Raw genomic sequence first — 7,379 nt, 5'->3', positions numbered from 1 at the left:
CCACCTGTGTGCAGAGTCTTGGGTGTGAACCATGAGGCTTCAGACTCAAAGGCCCACTATCCACTTACACTTCCTACTGGATTGTCCCACAGGGACTTTGTAGCAGACACTATTTGGTGCCCTGCCCACATACTCTTGAATCCATTTTATTATTTCTATGTTCTCCTTCCCCAGCTTCTGTGTGGTTGTTTCTACCTGCCTCCATATCCAGAGAGCTGGAAGTGCCAGGTTCCCTTGTGGCACCAGGCTAAAGCTGGGACCTGAGCTGGTCTTATTCCTGCTCAGCTGATTCCTATGGCTGTCCTGCTTCCTTGTTCCCTCACTGGTCTCTTTGGGACCACATCCTGCTAAGTTACCTGCACACAAATCTTCATCTCAAGGTAATGAAGCAAACCTGGCTTAAGAGATATACCTAGCAAAATGCATCCTCTTCCCCCAAAGAATGTAGTGTCTTCTTTTACATTTGACTCCTAGTTGCTATCACCAGTAATTCAGGAAAAAAGACATCATGTGCTTCCCCACTTACCTGCCTCTTTCAGCCAAACAGAAACATTCTCCCAAATGCCAACTCTCCAACTCCTCTATGTTTCTTGCCATCACGCCTTCCCCTCCACCAGCTTCAGGGACGTCTATCTAGCTGTCCTCCAAGACTTTACACTATCCCCCCCGTAGTACTGGGAAGCAGCAGCTATGTCAACACTATTGATCCAAGCCATCTTTGCATCTAAGACGGCCACATGACCAGACCTCACCCAGCAAAATGGAAGTGATGTGTGTCTGTACCTGGCCAAAGTCTCCGAGAATTGAAGGTGGGGGACCTCTTGCACCCTCTCATGCTCCCTCCTGTCAGGTGCGCAAGGATCCGGAGCTCTCAGCACCAAGGAGCCACAAGAAGCAAAGGTTCGGGCTGTCCTACATAGAGATTGGATAATCAGGATGCACCCACTGGACTGTGATGTGAGTAATGAATCAGCTTTTATGGTACTAAGCCCAATGAAATGGGGGTTTGTTTGTTATGGCTGCAGCATGCCCTTGATTAATACAGAAATCCTGCTGCCACTACTCAAGCTCAGATTTGGGGTCACCCCTGCCATAACTGCATTAGCTCCTGACCTGGGCACCACACTCCCCACCCCTCACAGAATCTGCTCTTTACCTATTCCCCAGAATAAAGCAACCTAATGGAAATAGAAATCTAGCCCTGCACCTCCTCCACTCTTTAAAACCCTTAAATCATCCCATGTCTTGCTAAATGCAGAGCAAATGTCAGCACCTTAAGAGACCCCATGACTGATAGTTCCAACTTTTCAAAATTATCCCAAGATCTGAGGTCATTTACAAGTTCAGTAAATATGCAAGGTATGTAAGCAGAAGAAAGCCCTGAATTTTGTCATTTCCTTAACATTTCCTGTGTGGCTGAGGAATAATTTGGCAGTTATACAGTGGAAATAATACCAGAGTGCTGACAGAGTGTATGCTTTCTCTGAAGGAAGCTAAAGAGCAGGGGTGACAGCGAACAAGAGATGAGAAATAAATAGCATGGAGGTAGGACCACGGACCTCAGGTTCAAAACCCTATTTTAGACCCAGAAGGAACTGGCAGTGTCCAGTTAGCCCAAGTGCTAATTGCATGTTGAGAACAGGGAGCCCTGGACTAAGCAGCCGCTTGTCCAAGTGCATCCAGCCCATGGGTGGCCAGTCCAGGCTAGAGCCCTGGTCACTGAATCCCTGGCCTCTTCCAGCCTGACTTTCTGCTGCCTGCAAGAGCTAAGCTTAGTCCAGATAAAGCCAGAAACTTCCACTCATGAGTAATAACCTTTTCCCAGCAGAACCCTAGGGACCATACAGGAAGCATAAGCTGCGCAGGAGAGTGAGTCTGAAAGGGAATGTTTCTTTTTCAGCCCTGTACTAAAATTTTTTAATCATATTCACATTTCTCATTCTGGCTTTGACAGATTTCATGAGAAATCCCTCTATCTGTGGGTCTTATAGAAATAAGCATTTAAAGGAAAATATGTCCACTGGAAAGAGTAAACTGGCACCACTGTTTCACATGGTTTTCTCTTGCAGGGGAGGGGTGTGTTGCTTTGTGAAATGTAGCAGACAAGGACATTTCTATAAAGGCCTCTAAATCACTTAATGGTGAAAGGGATTCCCAGATGGCCTTATCAGCGTCTATGTAAAATTATTAGATATCAGCACCAACTAATAAATTTGAGCTGGGGCTTGGTTTTCTGACATTTGCTGAAATCCTTAGAGGATCGTAGTTACTGTATATCTTTGTACAGTATTTGAATTCTGAATCTCTATGTATGCTTGACTGCCCACTAGGACAGGAAATAAAACTCCACAATAGAATGCCATTTTTTTAAAGTCTGAGCATTATGAGTTGCAATGATATTGTATGACAAACTCATGTTTCTTTTTTGTCTCAAATGTTTTATTCTCCACTAAAACCCATTTCCACTGTTGTCCCATATGGGGATTCGTACATCCCGGTACATGATAAAGATGAAGAATGGAATTAGGTCACCAGGCATGCTCTTTTTCCTTCTAATAACCCCATCCAGACTCCCCCTCCTTAATCCCATGCAGACAAAAGCAATAGAAGCTAAACCTTCCAGAGCCGTTATAGGAAAGGCGGACGGGCAAATCCACCAACATGCATCCTTTCACTCACTATGGATGTATTTAATTAATCCCATGTGGACTGGTCTTATTCAAATAAAACTATTTTATAAGACTGCCGCCTTGTTTCCTGGTCTTTGTGATGACCCCTGATGGAGGCAGCTGGGTCATTTTAAGCAGTCAGTTATTACAGGTCTGGGTTTCTTTCTGCTAATGGCATCATGCTGGAAAGGATCTGTATTCTATGCAGGGTAAAAACATCCCCAGTGGGCAAGGAATTAGGAGAACATTAGAAGAGTACGAGGCAGCAGCCGGCGAGGCAGGGTGGCGAGCAGGGGGAGGTAGGAAGCAGCCGGGTCCCAGACGTGACCCCAGGCAGGCGGTGAGCTTAGAGCGTGGATGTCCTCCACATGCTGGTCCTCACGTGGGCAAGTTTTCACCATGCCAGGCAATGCTCTGAGAGGCAATATGCTATGGCAGTTCTTTCCAGTCCTCATACTCCATGCCATTTTCTACCCGGGATACTGTCACACTGGTGAATTAGAGGTTAAAGTGCCAGCATAAGACAATATAAGAGAATTCTCAAGCAGTACTTACTATGTGTGAGCCTTCCTGGCACTGACTCTTGCAGTCCTAAAACTCTGGGGACCAGCCATCGTTACTATCCCCTATTAAAGGGGTAGAAACTGAGGCATGGGATGGTTAAGTAAAATGTCCAGTATCATTCAGTGAGCACACGGCACCTCCAGGGGTCACACTGAACCAGTTGGGTCCAGAAATTACACCCATCATTCTGAAATGCCTGGTATCCCAGGGGCCTTGATGTCACCCCAGTCAAGACTTGAAAAATTTAAAGATGCTCCTTTCTGAAGTGTGTGGTATGTTCACCAAAGGACATGGCCTAGAATATTCACAATAGCGGCCACACTCCATAGTACCCAGAGCTGGAAATTACTCCCACGTCCACTGAAAGGCCAAGGGACAGATGGGGAAGTATTCAAACAGCAGGAGACTGACCAGCAACGTGAATGACAGCCTAGCTCTCCCCACATCCTCACGGGGTACCCTCACAAATAAGGTCCTGCGAGGAAGACAGCCGACACAAGCGAACGTGCACGGCATGCTTCCACTTAAGTTAAAAAACAGAACAGCTGTCTGTGGTGTTAGGAATCAGGACAGCAGCTGCTCTTGGTGGGGGCTAATGATGGGGGTGGGAAGGCGGCATTCTGGGGGTGTCATGCTCTATTTCCTGATCTGGATGCTGGTCACACAGGAGTTTTCATTTTGCACAACTTCATCAGGTCCATACAGGGCTATATGTTCTTTTCTTAATCTTTTAGTCCATAAAAATGAAAAAAAATTTTTTTACAAACACTACCAAAGAAAATGTCTTGTAAAAGCCTCAGAATTGACTGTCAAAAATACTACTTGTAAGATAAATCCAGTTTCTCACCAGGAACTGATTTAGGGCTCAGCATTAAATGACACTGGGGGCTTACGGTGGTGGAAGGAGTGTGGAAGGGAAGTTCCGTGGGTTATGAGCCTAGAGCTTCATCCACACTCTGCCAAGCTGCTAACTGGTTGCATGGCAGTGGCTGGGTAGGCCACCTGGATGGACATATGTGCACTCCTAAATCCATCAATAGCAGTAATAATAATAATAATAAGGAGCCACACAGGTTGTTTAGAGGCTCTATAAGGACAGCTGCCTTTGAGGGAGCTTTGACAATTATAGCACCCAGGAATGTCAAGAGAAGAAATAAGTCCTCAAGCCTAACACTGCAGCTCCTTTAGGAAGGCTTGCCATCATCAGCTTGTGATGAGACACTCCTGGCTGTTCCCCAGCTATTTCCCTCTTGTATTATTTATATGTTTTACATTTTCATTTTGAGGGATTTATCTCATTTTTCTGACCAGGTTTCTAGAACATTAACTCTCCAGCCTTCCTAGATTTCCATACCTAGAAACCAAAGGATTTTTGTGGAATGGTTTTTCTTGATGCAAAGAATCATAGTTTAGATATTTGCTTTGGAAGCCTTTCCATTTCACAGAGCATTCTGCTTTCTGAGTATCACATTCAATTGGAGAAGGAGAAAAGTTTGAGAAGCAAACAATGTTGGCCAGTGATGTCCTCTCAAACCTCTCTGCTGGTCAGAAATTTCAGCAAACTTAGGTGGATATGCAGCAGGGCCTAAAGCAGGTGATCACTGAGTTGTGATGATGTTAGAAAAGCAGGCCTGCTCATCATGAGAAATGGAAAATTTGTTTGATTTGAGTTTCCAGAATTTGTCTACTTTACCATCAAAATCCTTGTTAAGTGAGTGAGTGTAAAAACTTCCCTTTACTTTTACGGTAGATGACATTGCTCTACAAACATCCAGGATAATGTCAGTCAAATTCTTTAGAAACCTAATCTGAGAATCCTCTTGGTTCAGCTTTCTAAATATTCCTAAATTAGAAAGCTAGAGTGTTTCCTGCTGCTTTTCTTGTAGAAGTAACTTTTTAAGTGGACACAAAGGTTATAACATCTACTGGGAGAAAGAAAATCTACCAGTTTATGCTGAGACTTGTATAAACCAGAGTGTAGTGTAACAGTTGAATTTTTTTTTGGTATCATTAATCTTCAATTACATGAGGAACATTATGTTTACTAGACTCCCCTAATCACCAAGTCCCACCCACATACCCCATTTAACTGTTGAATTTTGAAGGCAGGCATATCTTTCAATTTGCATTTGTAATTCACTTGTGAAAGATTTGAAGTTAGAAGATACTGACTTGTATTCTTTTTTTTCTTCTTCTTTTTTTCCACACTGACTTGTATTCTTTATTTTATATCTTCCAGTATGTTCTATAGTCATATAAAGATGTGTTATGGACGTATGTGTGAGTGTGTGTTCAAAATTAGGATAAGACAATTACACCTGGCTTTTTCTTTTTGGTATAATTTTAATTGGTTTAACATATATGGAGAAAAGTGCACAAATTATAGATTTATAACCCAATGGATTTTCACAAAGTGAAGACATCATATAATCAGTACTCAGCCCCTCCAAACCTCCTTCTTCACATCCAAGCGATGCCCTGTCTTCATCAGGAGAAATGATTATCCTGTCCTCAACACCAGAGTGTTAGTCTCACCTGTGTTGGAATTGTATGTTAATGTAATCACAGGTGGTCTGCTCTTTGCCCAGCTTCTTCTCACAGCACGATGCTTGTGAGATTCATCCATGTTGTTGTGTGTAACAAGAGTTTATTCATTGTCACTGTTGTGTTGAATGCCACAGTATGGATATGGATGATTTGTTTACTCATTCTCCTGTTGATGGACAAGTTGAGTTGTTTAAACTTGGTATTTTTATAAATAAAGCTACTCTGTACTTTTTTGTACACATCTGTTGATGGACAGAGATTTTCATTTCTTTTGGATATACACCTAGAAGTGGAATTTGGGTTATAGGGTATGTGTATGTTCAGTTTTAGTAGATACTGCCAAATAGTTTTCTAAAGGATTTTACCAGTTAACACTCCTGCCAGAATCCACTTGCTTTTTTATTGCATTTCACAAAGACCACAATACTCTTTATGAAGAGGTGTGACTTTCTCATCCTGCCTACATTTCTGAAACCTTCTGGCTCATCACTCATTGTCCTTCCAGACCCAGACCCAGCCTCTAGGATGCTAAACAGCAAGTGAAGGTCAAGGTGTGTCAATTATTTTCCTGTTGATCTGCCTGTTAAGGAGAGAGACAAGAAAGTTTTAAAACAAGTTTGGGATTATTTGTACTTCACTCCAGCCAAGGTTTCCTTAGATGCCATCCTCACTGGCCATCTAGAAACTCATGCATATTGAAAGCTGGCAGAGATGGTTTGAGTACTAGGAGAGTGCAGAAGCATAATTAAAAAAAATAATCTATAGTGTATTCTTTTCCTCTTAAGGATCAACTCATGGGTTTATATGAATTAAATTTTTAGCAGATAAATCAAACTAATTTCTACTAATAGAGCTGGTTGGATCTCAGAGATTCTGTGACATTAAGCACCATTCTGGCATCCTTGCATTATTTGATGATGGTGAGGAGAAACGGAAGGAAGCACAGACCAGGAGGAAACATCGGTCGCTCTGAGCTGTCCCTCATTGAAACAAAACTGTCTTCAAGCTAGTGGGTACAAATTCTAGCCTTCCCTCCCATTTCATTGAAGAGTTTTTTAAGTAATGGATGAAAATAAAGGTGGGCTGTGCACAAGGTAGTGGGCAGAAGAAATCATTTTATCTCAGTGGATCAGGAAAGAGTAAGACTCAGACAAATGGAGGGAAGCTGAAGTACACGAGTGGATGTGGGGCTCAGAGCACCCCAAGCTCCCCCACACCAGGAAGCCTCCTTAGCTAGTCAAAGAGATGTTTCTTCCTAGTCTTTTGATGTGTTCCACTTTCACTGAAGATGGGGGAGACAGGACTTGGGGGCTGACTGCTGATGCTCTGTACCACCCCCCTTCTTACTGAAGCTTCAGGAAGCAGAGCTTAAACTGCCCTGAGAGCCAGGCCTGGACTAACCATCGTGTTGGTTTCCTAAGGCAGCTGTAACAAAGCACACAAACTGGGTGGCTTGAGACAACCGAAGCTAATTATCTCACAGTTCTGCCAGGTGAAAGTCCAAAATCGAAGTACCCACAGGACCATGCTCCCTCTGGGTACAGTCCTTTCCCGCCTTTTCCTCTCTTCTGGTGGTGGCCAGCGGTCCCCGGGGCTCCG

This window comes from Manis pentadactyla, chromosome 5 (assembly GCF_030020395.1).
Source record: "Manis pentadactyla isolate mManPen7 chromosome 5, mManPen7.hap1, whole genome shotgun sequence".
NCBI classification, from domain to species: domain Eukaryota; kingdom Metazoa; phylum Chordata; class Mammalia; order Pholidota; family Manidae; genus Manis; species Manis pentadactyla.
The sequence above is the reverse complement of the archived record's forward strand: the minus strand, read 5'-3'. Positions refer to the sequence as shown.